Consider the following 15,004-nt stretch of genomic DNA (forward strand, 5'->3'; position numbering starts at 1 on the left):
CAAATCAGTCCCACACTAGACTTACCCTTCTTCTCACCAGCTGAACTCCTACTGACCAACTTCAAACTTAACAGTTTCAACTCCATAACTGTCACAGCAATCTATATGCCCCCTGGTGATAATATTAACATACTTGAGAACATCCTATCCCACCTCTCACATACCATCCACAATGAAATAAGTTTACTGGGAGATGTAAATATTGATTGGCTTACAATACAAGCTCCCAACACTACTTCCTGTATAAACCTACATGGGTTTGAGCAGCTAATCACAACCCAAACCTACATTAATAAATCTCACCTACCTAGCTCTCTTCTTGACTGGATATTGGTTCCCCACCCTCAGAACTATCATAACTCCCAAACCCTTCCAAATGCCCTCAGCGACCACTGCCCTATAACAGTTACCAGACATACTCCCCACCTTATCAAACCTAACAAATTTATTACCACCCACTGACTTTCTCATTTCTGTCCTAACACCTTTATTCACCAACTCTCACAATTAACTGGGCTTACCTCACCACTCTTCCTTTAGATGAAGCTGTCCACTCCTTCAACACTACATTCCTAAACATTTTTAACTCCCTTGCTCCTCTTCGCACAATTAGAATCAAATCTAGTACTGCTCCCTGGCTCATTAAATCTACCAGAACCTTCATGAAAGAACGGGATAGGATTTGGAAAATATGGACTAAAACTAGGACCCCTTCTCTTCTTCAAAAATATAAAGAACTCAGAAATAAAATAAAATAAAATCATCCATTATGGCAAAATAAACTTCCATGCCAATCCTCCCTGTACTCTTAAATCAGACCCAAAGAAATTGTGGAGCTCTATTAAACAAACTCTTCATCCAGGAAACCCTTCCTCTCCTAACCCATGTCCCAATGCAACACCTGAAGACATAGCCAACAAATTTAACAATCATTTTATAAACTCAGTAACCTCCATAGTAAATTCTCTCACCCCCAGAAACAACACTAGCACCCCCACAAACTCTATACCTATTCCAAACCCTCCTAACTCCTTCTCTCTAAAGGCAGTATCAACTAACTATGTGAAGTCATTACTCTCTAAACTTAAACCTTGCTCCCCATCTGTTGACAAGCTACCCTCTTACTTCCTGCAGATTGCCTCTGTACCTCTTGCCTGTCCTGTATCCATCTTAATCAAACGATCCATTTCTGAATCCTATGTCCCCACTGTATGGAAGAATTTCTTTACTCTACCCATTCACAAAGGGTGCAACTCCTCAGACATATCCAAATAATTCAAACCAATTGCCATACTCTCTCCACTCTCAAAAATCATAGAGAAATGCATTCACAAGCAGGTAATGCATTACCTTCACCAGGAAAACCTTCTCACACCCACACAGCATGGTTTCCGTCCTAAGCATAGTACAACTACTGCACTCATATCATTCATCAACATAGTCTCCCTATCTCAGGATAACAGTAAACTTGTCTCATGCCTATTCCTTGACCTTTCTAAAGCCTTTGACACTGTCTCTCACCCACTCCTCCTAGATGAACTCACTAACTTACATTTCTCTCCCCTTACTATCTCCTGGTTCTGCAGCTATCTCTCAACCCGCCAGCAATCAGTTAAATGGCTCTCTGCACTATCTTCCCCTCTCACTGTACAAATTGGAGTCCTCCAAGGGTCCATACTTGGACCACTACTCTTTAATATTTTCACCAACTTGCTCTACTCCTCTTGTCCCCAATCATCTCTTGTGCAATATGCTGATGACTCAGCTGTTATAACCATTGCTGACAACCCAACTGACCTCCACTCAACTACCCCGGCATCCTTCCACACCATTGAGACTTGGCTTAGTGATAACAGACCAATACTTAATCCAAAAAAAATATAAGCTCCTACTCTTCCTCCCCCAAAAACATCACCACACTCAAAAGTACATTTATCATCTTATCCTGCAACAACACTATCATCTCAGCTGACTCTAGTACGAAATTGCTAGGTGTTACAATAGATGATCAGCTTAAGTTTGATCTCCATATTACTAACTCGGTAAAAAGAACTCATCAGAAACTTGGACACCTTTTCCGTAGCAAGAAATACTTAACTAACACTGCCCGAATAACTCTCTCCCAGGCTTTATTACTCTCAACACTCCTGTACAGCTGCCACATATTCACAAACCTAAATTCTACACTTATTTCCAAGCTTGAAACTACCTATAATAAGATTGCCAGATTTGCAGCTAACCAAACCTACAAGTCACACCCCTGCTTAGCACTACAGCAACTAGACTGGCTAGAATTCCCTCAGCTGCTCCAACTATACCAACTACAAATCATCCACTCTATCCTCTATCTACCCACCTTCTGCCCCAGCCTCTCCACTATCATATCCAAACATTCCCCTGCTAGGACGCTACACAGCTCAAATCAAGAATTATTAGACATCTACAAACCCAAAACCAAAATAGGCTGCCTTCTCTATAACTATAACCCAGCTATATCCTGGAACCAACTCCCCTTGGAAATAAAATCCTTCCAGCATAGCAAAGGTTTCAAATTACCCACAAGGAAATACCTAAAAACAAAATGGTCTTGCCACTGTAGCCAACCACGCTGAAACCACCATCTTTTCTCCTGTTTCACCACCTCACTCTTAATGTATCTCTAATACTATTCCCCTGCCTCTTCTACCTCTTTCCTTCCTCTATCTCCAACCACTCTTAATTCTTATAGTCTCAAAACAACCTCCCTGTCTAGTCTGTCTCCTATACTCTACTTCCCCTACATCTACTAGCCATTCCTACTTTCCTTTCTTGTTTCCAAACTCCTATACAACTAGATCTTACCCACTTTAAATAAGCATCTGCCTAACTATTAACTCATTTTGCTCTAAGCAGCTTAAATAATATTGTAACTAGTCACATTTTCTTCTGCTAATTGTTTAAAACCTTGTTTGTAACAACTCACATACTTGTCTGCCAATTGTTAATACTCTGTATAATTGAATTGCTTGAGAAGCTTTTTTTCTCTCCAGGTCTCTGCTTGTAAGATCTTATAGCTGATTGTTACTACTATGTTACTAAAATTTAATAAATTGTTTTCTAGTCCATAGGAGCTTTTCTCCCTGCATCACTGCTGTGAATGAGCCAAAAGCTCAGCCAGACTAACCCGGTTAACAAATGTAAAATAAATAAATAAAAATAAAATAAAATATGGTCGACTTAATTTAAAAAAAAATTGTTTTGTCAAAAGTAATCCAGACTTCTTTTTTGAAAATAAGGGTGATAACTTTTATAGTGTAAGTAAAACTTATTAAAAATCACTTTACACTACATTTTTGACTGGGAGCACTTATTGGTTGAATTCATATCTAAATAAACATCTAAAAAATTAATACCTACATCAGAAATTGAGCGTGCAAAGCTTAAAAATTCTGTAGTTTAGTTAATATAATAAATACATTCATCCAATTATTTTTCATTCCCATTCTACGTATTAAATTTTTTGTCCAAAAATGTAAATATAGATTTCTTTTTGTGTTGAAAGGGCTGTTGAAAACAGATTTGTTTTACCAAAATATCAAAATCATGTTCACAAATATTGAGACACACACTTCCTCCAATGCTACACCACTGATCTATTTGAAGTACTCCCTTCAAAGAAAATAAAATTTTAGTAAATACTAATTTCATAAAACATTCAATTAATTTCATATTAGTGGTATGCACCTCCTTGTAATCAACTATATTTTCAATAAACCATCCCATTCCATTGCTATCTTATGAGGTATTACCTTGAGTAAATTCTTAATATCCACAGTCACAAAGTTAACATCAGCATCGAATTCAACTTTGTTAATATGTTTCAAATAGTCCCAAGAATCTATTAGTAAATGTTTAATACTCTTACAAAAATCCTTATCTTTTGAATCTATGAATTTTGCCAAGGATTAAGTTTTAGACCGATCTGCAGAAACTTTTGATCTTAATAGTGCATCATATAAATTAAAGTGAATCTTTGGTATACCAAAACTGGCAGGTATTCTGGATTTTACAGCCTACAAAAAACATTGCAAACCACCAGTTATTTCATTACTAACTTGCAAGTCATATAACGCCAAGTCATTTGCACGATATGCCACATTAATTTAATTTTTAGACAAGTCTGTATTCGTCTGAATTCATAAGGATGTTGTTCATCCTACTGACATAGTCAACTCAATCCATAATCACTTACCCCCACCCTTATTATTTCATTATCCTAATGTTTTATTAGCTGAAATTTCCTTCAGTAAAAGTCTTTCTTGATTGTTCAAATTATAATACCTACTTGTCACCTTGGAAGAATCCAAGGCTCTAAGATCATTTTTGATCAATTTTTCATACATCACACATGCTTGATATAGGGGGAGGGTTTATAAGTACACTTTCTCTTACAAACCAAGTTAGTATTACTGTTGATAGAATTATTCTCAAACAGAATGTCAAAGTTCAAATCACGAATAGATAATTAAGATCTACAAGCATGCCAACTAAATTAAGTCTGATAGAAGGTATGAAATGGTTTGAATCATGACATGAATATTATGAGTGTTGTAAGGTTAAAAGCTGCAAAGTTATAAATTAAGAGTTTTATACATATACAATTAATATTATTATTTTACTTTATACTGATGTGCCATGTGATGAATTCATAGGTTATTTAAATATTCACTACCAGTGGATGCTTTTGGCTCTGAAGAAGTCTGAAATAAAGGATGAAAGTGCTAAACCTAACACCCTTTTGTTTTGTAAGTGAAACAGAGTACAAAGGATTAGTCCAGATAAAATCACTTTAGCTAGCAGATCTGGGAGACACTCTCTGCTACCCTTCTTGTGGGAGGAATAAGGACACCTTGTTGAAGTTTCAATTGGTTTATTCAGTTAAGTAGGTAGATGGATGAGTATTCTTGTTCTAAAAGAGCACAGGGTGAAGTGACTGTATTCAGACTAATCCTTTGTACATCTGTTTTTTGTTAGTCCTGTCACCCCCTGTGTCACAGGTAGGATACCAGACTTCACCCAAGCCCTCTGTATTACCACTGATATTTGTTTTGTACTTGGTGATTTCAGCAGGGACAACTGCATTTAAGGTTACTATTTACTGTATGCAATTGCACATTTCAGTGTTTTTTGCTTTGGTTCTTACATATTATTGGATATGTCCCAGGAACTCATCACTAAAACAGGCGTGGTTGATTCTTTACAAATTTCAGCTGTTTTGGGTAATCTCACCTTACTTATAAAACAGCTTACCCATGTTATTGGGATAGATGTGTCAAACGTTAAAGAAATGCAAGAAAACAGCTTGTGAGTTATGCAGCTGTGACAGGTGGCAGGTACAACAACAACACTGAAAGGAAGACTGAGAGGACTGGTCCTTCCAATGAAAATTCACCTTTGAATTAGAAGAGATGGCTTGACCAGATGGTAAAGTCCTCTAACAGAACAGATGTTGTTGACCTTGGCTCAGTTATGAGGTTCTGGACAAATAGCTATTAATATATACATCTTTACAACTTGATAACTACTTCTTTTACAAAAGTATTTTGTGCAACCATGTACCTAAAGGTTTAAGGATGTGACATTTTCCCAGTGAGATGGAGGAAGGTTCCCTGCTGCATAGTGAATTAATTGAATTTTTTGATTTGCAAAAGGTGTTGCCTACATGAAAATTTTAGTTAAGAAGAACAAAAGAAACAAGATGGCACTGAAGGATGACATTGAACAATTAAAAACTTCTGTTACAGATGATTTGACTTTCCCAGTACACAGGGTGACCTATGATGAACTGTTCAAAAAGACTGACAACAAATGTAAAGAAATGAAAGCTTGGAAAGACAAAAACTAATGAGAGATGACTTGGATTATAAAAACAAAAAAGTTTCCTTTTCCAACTACAAACATTGAAAATAGGTACAGTACTGTTATGATTATCCTTCTGAGAACTACAAGCAGTCAAAGGTTCTTGAGGGAGAACAACTTTTGTCCCCAGTACCTTGCAGGTCAATGAGATTAGCAGAAAAAAAAAAAAAAAAGTGGTCACTCACTGCAGTTGCATGACAACCAACAACAAGAATTACCGGAATACTATCACTAATAGGACAAAAAGCAGAACATACGGAATCAGTATTAGACTCCCAACAAATAGGTACAATAATTATATTGGAACATAATCATTTTAATTCTACCAGACTTAATTTGGTTGAGACGCTTGTGGATCTTAAGTTATTTGTTCGTAATTTGAACTTTGCCATTCTGTTTCCTCATCACAATGGGATAAAATTGGAGATTATGTTATAAGAAGCCCATTACAAGATGAACCATAACTTCTGTGGGTATTATTGGGCTGATATATTGACTCTTGCAATTACGATCTGAAGACCAAAGAAGAATGATTTAAAATCCCATTTTTAACATCATGTGGGTGATTCTGAGAATGCAGCCAGGCAGACCCCCTCAAAACAGTACCAGTGGCCATAGCCCGAAAGAATTATCAACTGATTTATACACATAACACACAATCTGTAAATAATGAGTAGTGACTTTTACATTACAGTTGAAGAAACTATATTATTTAAAGTAGATTTATTCCTCGCAAGAAGAAACTGCAGACAAAACAGTCCTTATACTATAGCAATTAGTCAATATAAACTTTAACATAAGAGCCTAACAATGCAATGTTCTGAAAATTAAAGGTGCAGAACTATAAACTTTTTTTCTCATACTTATTAGTAATCTTCCCATCCTTATAAGAAAGAGTAATATTAGAATGAATTAATTTAGTGGCACTGGGATTAACTAAACCTAGAGCTGCTGGATCAGGTTTGGGAAGAGTGCATACAATTTTACAAGATTGAGGAAGTTCATACATTCTATTTGTCGTTTTAGGGGCAGTTGGCTAACCATCATAAAATTGCAGGCAGTGACACATACATCCTCAAAAGCTGAAAGAACTGGAAGAATGGCTTAAGTTTCTGGAAATTCATTCTGTAGCAGCTCATAGTATTTTCTAAGGGACAGGAAAGCCTCAGTGTACACCCACTGACAACATAGGCACATTCTGCAAATATTCTCAGAGAAAGAGAAGCTGCCACAGGGAGAACCAGAAACTGTGCACTGCTGTGAATCAGAAATCTGGGGAGAAAACCCTGTATCTGACCCTCATCTTCTTACCTAAATTCAGATTCTTAAACCTCTTCAGGAAAAGAGGTATCCCTTTTTCTTTTACCAGAAACTACCTTATAAGAAGGATCAGTAGTCTGAATTAAACCTTGGGCCAGACTCCTGTTTAAGAAAATTTGGGGAAGAGGAGTTGATACACGTTTAGTTTTCTTTTTTTTTTTTTGACAGGAAAAATTTGGCCAGCAGTATGATTAATGGCAGCAGCTCAGGGGGTAGACACAATGCTCTGGCAAAACTGGGACAGCTTCCCTGTTCCCCTTTCCAAGACTGAAAATAGTGCCCTTTCCTTTCCCACTGAGGGGCCCCAACAGCTGCAGAGGAGGTAGCTAACCCCTGGTCCATAGTGGCTGTAGGTGCTACACCAAAGGTATCCAGGATAAAAGATGTGGTCTGAGGAACAGCTAATGGCCACAGCAGAGTCACCCACCTGTGGCTGAGGCAAATTCCTAGCCTCCTGTGGTGGCAAAAGCTGGAAAAAGGACCAATCATAGGACCAGTAGTTTGTTCCATGGTCAAGCCAAAAAATGTTTCCTCTTTCTTATGGATAACAAGCAGCCAAGTCCAGTAAAACTTAAAAGTCTTTAAAGGTTACTTTTTCACACAAAACCAGTGAAAACATTTTAAATCATTTTTAGCTCAAAAAAGTAAAATAAAAACAATTTCTATGTAGAAAAAAATTGTTTCAATTAATTTAAACAACTTTTAAACTGACAGGAAAAAGTGTACTTTCATTTAAAAGTAAAATACACATTTGTAACAGTCACTTAAAACACAAACTTATCTTCACAGCACAAGCTGACCATCAATCCTTGAAAGCCTCAGAGGAGTGTACTCTTAGCAGCAGGAAAGCTCCGATGGACTTGGCAGCCAAACCTTTTTAGTTAGTTCCACTTGAACTGACTGATAGTTTGGGCATGTGGAAGGTGCCCTGAAGCTTTGGAATCTTGCTGATTGTCAAATCCATGACAGGATGTAACCCATATCATTACGGCTACTGCAGTAGTGATCAATACGTTGAGCATTGTATGTTTTTCAAACTCATTGAACTTAGCTAGTCCAGTTAGTCAGAAAATGGTACCAGAATCATCTGATCAACAATCTCCAAGATATCAAAATTTGAGAAACCATACCTCATCCTATAGTTATCAGTAGGTATGACCAAAGGATTGATTAAAGGATTGCTCCTTGTTAATATTTTTGTAAGGAACCTGTAGCAGGTGGGTGGAAACGCTATTATAATTTTATTATGCAGGTGTTTCTGCAATTCGTATGTTGATTATGCTGCATGAAAAGGTCAGTTTCCTCTTTAAAAGTGGTTAACTGAAGAAATTGTGTAAATTAACTGGCCTTGTGCTCAACCCAGGTAAAACTAAGCTAAATGCATTAGGAAGTAAGATATTTCCTGAGGACAAGTCAAACCTTGTTTGTATTTCTGCATATAGTAAAATATTATAGTTGGATAGCTGTAAAATTCCTTGATTTCATAATGGATCAGAAACTAACATACATGATGTGTTATCCCCACTCTGGGCCAGTAATCAAGGAGCCTGATTCCTCACCACTGACACTGGAGAGGGACATTCACTTGGAACAAAAATGGATACACTCAGTATTTCCAGATGCAGCTGTCTGCATCAAGCACCATTTCTCCTGAGAGCACACAGGGAACACACTCAGTCCAGGGTTTGGATTTCTCTGTCTGTGTGCCTCCTGGTTCCCAGTAAGACTCCTCACTGGCACAGCTGTAGAGTTGAGATCTCAGCCGAGTGTCCAAGACAAGTTCTCCAGCACCCTCTTCACTTCCAGTATCCTCTGTTAAAACATATACATAATCCATGTATATTTCTTTTTCTGTCCAGCAGGCACAGTGTGGGTACATTTTTAGCACAAGCAGCTTTACAAATACATTTTTCAACACAAGCATTTGCACAAATCAGTTTCATATACAAATGACATATAATTATTTAGAAAATTCCAGCTAGCTGTGCTGCCATATGGTACACATCCACTGCCCTACCTCTCCTGGTATAGCTGGCAATGTCACTGATCATCACACATGGATCATATAAATTATATGGTGAAAGACTCTGCAAACTAATAACTGCTGTCTATACTATTTAGATCTTTATAAACACTGAAAGCAAAGTTTGTCTTGGAATGTGCACATTTTTGGTTTGCATAAATATTGCCATCAGGTTGATGTCACACCTGTTGCATCATTTGTTATGTAAATATGTGTTTAGAAAACAGACAGAGAAGAAGTGCTGGAATTTCGTAAGACAGTTTGTTGCTACAAGCTGCTGATGTGTTCATTTTTTTTTAATTTTGATCAACATGTTTTACCAAATGTGAATCAAAAAACACTGATTACCTATCTTAACAAAGGGAAACCTACACCATAAATGAGCTCATCATTTTGCAATGCTGGCAGTGTCACTGAGAGCATTTGATTGTAAAATATTCTGTAAACCAGACAAGTGCTTTGTTAATCCTGACCTATGTAGGTTACCCATTCCAGAAAAGCATACAGAAATAAAGATAACTGGACAAGTATTAATATCTTGGACAAATTGCCACTGCATACTAAATTCAATATTGGACTGTTATATATGTAGTTTTATCACGGCTGAGTAAACATACGTTGAAAGGTTTACTTGTAATAGTTGACCAAAGATTTGTGCCATACTGTACTAGATGAGGAAACTTAAATATTAGACATTGGTGTGTGTTATTGTCACCTGAAGTCATAAATATTCGGCAGGGTCAGTAGTTAATACTAAAACCACTGCAACATTACATCCACTTCATCCTTAATTGTTACAGAATGAAAGCATAATGGAGCAGGCATGGAGCCGAATGGGGAAAAGTAAGAAAACATGTTTAATGTGTGTAGTGTAGTAAATCATTACTAAATCCACCCATATCCACATGAGAATGGTCTTAAGAGCTAAGGCTTAAATTTCATGTGAAGTGTGTTGGTCTTTTTCCTTGGGAAAGAAAAAAAGTTCCTAGTGTTGATAGGTAATTGTACAGAAGCTGCAGTCGAGAAAATTTGTGCTATGTAATTTCACACCTAACTAAATAGCTCTAAGCATAAAATGCCCACAAGTGTCACTCATGTCCAGGAATATGCATCTTTTCATCTATGTTTGGTATGCAAGACAAGTGAAGATGTGATCCTGACTTAGCTGTAAGGAAAGATGCTTATACCTTTAATTTCATAAGAAACCCTAACCTGTAGTCTCCACAAAGAAACTGACACTATTAAGTGTATAACTTTAACAACCACCTCTTAGATAAGTTCTAATTTTTAGTATAATGTAGCTTAACTTATGATGATGATGTCTTCCTACCGGGATCTGTGCTGCTTTTTTTGTTAGCCTCTTCAGTGCAGTTGTAAATAAGATATATTGCTGCTGTACTTTTATAAAAAAAATGATAAATCCTTTATTTGAACCATTTAGTACTTCCGGCTGATGTTTGCTATCTGTAATCTGCACATGAATATCAGAAGTACTAACAACTTTTAGCATACACTTGTGTAACCTTCCCATAATTTGTAATTTACTTGGGAAGCTTTGTGTTATTCTAAGGAGTTGCAGGAAGTTCTTGTCAGCCTTTATGGATATTTGCCACCAGTTCTGAAGCTAATAACTTACTTGTAAATTGTAACCTGCAGGCATACTTTTTTCAAACAAAGTAGCATCCTGTGATCATTTGCTTACAGCATCATCATCTTTTCTTCCTAGAAGTGGTTTATTGTAACATCTTGGTGTTAACTGGAGCTTAGCCCTAGTATTTGTCCCTTTGCTTTTTAATCCCTAAAAGAGAACATTCCCAGTATTCATTTATTGTTGTTTTAAGATGCTATAAATAGACCTTACTGGTTTAATTTATGAAACTGCCTTAAGGATAAATTGTAGTGAAAGGATTAGACATCTGTGATTCTGCTTCTGATAAAATCGTTTATTAGGACTGAATATTTATGGTTAACAGCTTTGCATTTTTGTTGAAAACCAATTGTATTTGATGTTGTTTCTTAATGGCTGTTACTCACCTCAAAAGTGAATTATGTTACAGTAAACATGGGTTAATTTTACTGTCTGTAGCTTAACCACAGAAATACATAGAGACGTCAGTTTAACAGCTGGACAATCAAATACATTCACATTTGACAATTAATAATAGAACTATTTAGCTACAATGCATATTCATCTAAGCTGAAAATTAGCATAACCTTATTCAGCATTGAGTCTTCTCTAATATCTTATTAGCAAAAGGAACTTTGTGGCTATCAGTTTGTCTAACTAAGTAACTAAGAGATAAACACAAAAGTCAGAAGATGTAGCTGAACTGAACCCACAAAGTATTGCAGGCTGCAAATCACCACAGAGTTGTAGAATGCAGAATCCACTTTATTAACTTCAGACAAAAAATCCAAGGATGAGCGCTTTCGTCCAGAAAAATCTAGACTTCGACAATTTACCCCACATAGTTACTTCCTTCTTATACAGTCCAAACAGGAAGTTCCACCCAGTTCTAAACTAATCAGTTATGTCATTAAAAGCACAATATTTACAGTCACTGAATTTAAAAAGCAGACAAACTATACAAACTGAAAAAAGTTCATGGAACACACCACCCTAAAAACATACTATATATAAACACTGCCTCATAAAAATGACAATTTACAATAAATATTTAAATATGTTGAATGTGTTAAAACAATAAATATATGCATTTAATACTAAAAACTATAGTAGAAAATGTTAAGAGAAATAAATACACTTAACAAATACTGAACATGTGATATTAAAATGCATAATGGAGAAATATATATATATACACACACACACACATTTTATCTTTCTAGTGCCTTTAGTTTTAAAATTGGGCTAATTGAAATATGCTCATTCAGGCCTGGCCAGTTCCCTGCATTCAAACGTAATTGCCAGTATAATTCTCTTTTCTCAAGTAATAGTGACCATGCACCACCCCTCATGTTGGTACTGATATTGTCTATAATAAAAAATTGGAACTTATGGTCCTTATACTCCATAACATGTTCGCTAAGAGAATGTGTTTCTTTTTTATTCCTTATATCATATAGGTGTTCGTATATGCGATTTTTTAACTTTCTATCAGTCTTGCCTATGTAAAAGCAAGAACAGGTGGTACACATGGCAAGTAAATCACTTTCTCCGAATTATAGTTGTATTTCTGATTGATTCTGATTTCAATATTATTAATGTCAAAAATATTGCCTTCTTTAATGTAACTGCAATAGTTACATCTGCCACATTTGTTCACAGAACCTGACCTGTGGTTTGGGTAAGAGTTACTACTCTCAAATATGTTTTTCATGTTCTTGCCTTTCCTATATACTATAATAGGTTGCGGTCCTATTAGTGGTCTGATGTTCTTGTCATGTCTCAGAATAGACCAGTTTTTTGTTAAGATGTTTCTTACTATGTAACTATCTTGAGTGAATACAGTGATGAAAGAAGTCTTATAATCATTCTTACTTGCAACATTGTCATTTTCTTGATTACTGGTGGAAGGACCACTGTCAGTCATACTACAAGAAAGTAAAGGTACATAAAACCCACGCTCTCTCTCGTTAACCACCTCAATCATTATATCACTAATGAACTTACAAGGATAGCCTCTTTTTTGAAACATATTTTTTCAAGTTGTCAGATTCAGCTAAAAATTCGTCAATACCAGATACCATACGGGCTGCACGCATGAACTGTCCCTTAACTATTGCTTTCTTTTGTTTGACTGGGTGTGTGCTAGAAAAATGCAGTAGTGAGTTCGAATATGTGCTTTTCCTAAAGATTTTTGAAACAAACCTCTTATTTTCATAATCCTTTTCCAGAAAGACGTCTGAAAAGGAAATTTTGTCAAGGTCTCTGGTATAGGTGAACTTTAGAAATTCTGTGGTGGTTCCAATACAGTTTATAAAATCATCAATAGTATCAACAGGTCCATCCCACAGAACAAACATATCATCCAAAAACCTACTGTAAAATTTGATGTGCTCAAAATAACATGAAGAAAAAAGAAATGTCTTCTCCCATTGCCTAACTACAATATTTGCATATAAACCACCACATGCAGACCCCATAGCCACCCCATCTTGTTGTAAGTAAATTTCTTTGTTAAACAAAATGAAATTGTTTTTAAGGACAATTTCCATCACTTGTGAAAAGACCAAGGTCTGGAAGTGTGAGATGTCTTTTTCATATAAGAAATCTGTAAACCACTCCAAACCAATTGTGTGAGGTATGACTGAATAAAGGTCTTTAATATCAATAGTAATAAAAACAAAAGTGTCCTCAAAAGGTATCTCATCCATAGCTTGTAAGAAGCTCCATGAATCCTTGCAGATATGTGTCTCACTCAATATGTATTCTTATAACTTATTGTCCAGATATCTTGCAAGGGGGTGGGTAATGGACCCCTTGGAGTCTACTATGGGTCGCATGGGTGGCTGGCTAAGATTTTTATGCAATTTTGGCAGCCCAAACATGACTGATATTTTAGGACAGGGAACAGAGAGAAAATTAAGCACATCAATAGAAATTGAACCCTCTATAAATACATATGCTGGTAAGAAGTGTTCAGTTCATTAATGGATGACCTTAAATATGCTATTCCTTCTAGAATACAAAACATTTTCTTGTTATAGTCCTCATGGTCCATCAAGACAACACCTCCACCTTTATCAGGTTTCATAATTCTAACATTTTGTGAAAAGATTTTTATTTCATCCATTACCTTTCTCTCCTTCATGTCAGAGTTCCTACTAGAAAGCTTAGAGTTACGTATATCTAACTCACACATATTCTCAAAAAGTTGGACAATAGGATGAAGTGGGGGGGTTGTATGTACTAGAGATGGCTAAAGGGTTAACAAAGGAACCAGGTGCAGAGTTTTTAAAAAGAATGTTCAAGTTCAGCTTACGTGTATACATTCTTAAATCCATAAGAGTATTAGAAACATTTAGGGGATGTGGAGGTACAAAGGTGAATCCTTTGGCAAATAAATCACAGTGTTCAGAATTAACAGCAATACTGCAAAAATTGTACACATTAAAGTCACCTAAAGTGTTGGTAACTATGTGGCAGGGTGGGAGTAAATGGTCCATATCATCACCTAAATTGTTTGGTGGTGTATGCAACAAGTTAATTAAAGTCACATTTACATCCTGTTGTTCCAGGACTGGTACCTCTTCCCCCCATCTTTTCACCATCCCTCCCCTGTTCCAATGGCTGTTCCTGTTCATCGGGGCCATATCCCAATTGTTGTTCCCCTGGGGACCTTTGTTCCTCAGACGCTCTGAGCATCTCAGGGGGGGGGGGGGACTCTTCCGTGTCTAAAAAAACCTGACCAGCATTACTAGTAGAAGGATTGTCAGTATCAATAACATTGCTGTTACTGTTTCCAGAATTCCCATTAGCATTAGAATATTTTTTGCCCCATTCCTGGGAAGGGGGAGGTCTGGGATATGCCAGGCCATTACTATAATCATTTCTGTCCCTATTCAGTTTCTTAGTTTTACGAAGTTTAATAGAACTTACTAGATGCTCCATACTCTTAAAAATTCTCACATGCTCAAATTTGTGTTGTTCATAATGCAAATGTTCACAAATGCTTTTATCAATATCAGAAACAGATAATTCATTAATTAAAACATCATTATGTTCTACTATCAAACACATATATTCTATGCCATGTCTATCAAATAAAGCAACTAGCTCTTTAAATAGTTCAGAATTGT

Source organism: Protopterus annectens, chromosome 3.part0 (assembly GCF_019279795.1).
Source record: "Protopterus annectens isolate FY-2018-M chromosome 3.part0, PAN1.0, whole genome shotgun sequence".
Lineage (NCBI taxonomy): Eukaryota > Metazoa > Chordata > Ceratodontiformes > Protopteridae > Protopterus > Protopterus annectens.